The sequence below is a fragment of the Gavialis gangeticus genome, unplaced genomic scaffold (genome assembly GCF_001723915.1).
Source record: "Gavialis gangeticus isolate Ggan-Ray unplaced genomic scaffold, GavGan_comp1, whole genome shotgun sequence".
NCBI lineage: Eukaryota > Metazoa > Chordata > Crocodylia > Gavialidae > Gavialis > Gavialis gangeticus.
Window position 1 is genome coordinate 19,029,358 of NW_017728997.1, and position 244 is coordinate 19,029,601.

General features: G+C 76.2%; 1 protein-coding gene across 1 annotated transcript in view; it reads left to right on the top strand.

Moving 5' to 3' along the window:
• The first annotated feature begins 138 nt into the window (after positions 1–138).
• The window catches only part of NDUFAF3 (NADH:ubiquinone oxidoreductase complex assembly factor 3), a 10,411-nt gene continuing 10,305 nt past the window's right edge, over positions 139–244 (top strand). Inside the window, exon 1 of the mRNA XM_019504876.1 lies at positions 139–222. The gene's annotated coding sequence lies outside the window, so the exon portion shown is untranslated. The remainder of the gene's footprint in view (positions 223–244) is intronic.

A 244-nucleotide genomic window follows, 5' to 3' on the forward strand; every position in this document is an offset into this window, starting at 1 on the left:
CCGCCCCCCGTGACCGCCCGTACCCGTAGGGCGCCCTGCCGCGCGCACGGGCTGATCCCGACGGACGACGAGCGCCTGGCCCGCACCTTCGTGTCGCTGCTGCAGCGCGAGGTGGGCGGGCGGCCGCTGCTCGAGTGCTGCTCGGCGAACGGCTTCGTCCTGGCTGGGGCGCGCCTGATCGGGCCCTGCATGCTGCTGCCCACCACGCTGCTCACCTGGAACGTGAGTGCGGCGGGGCGGGGCG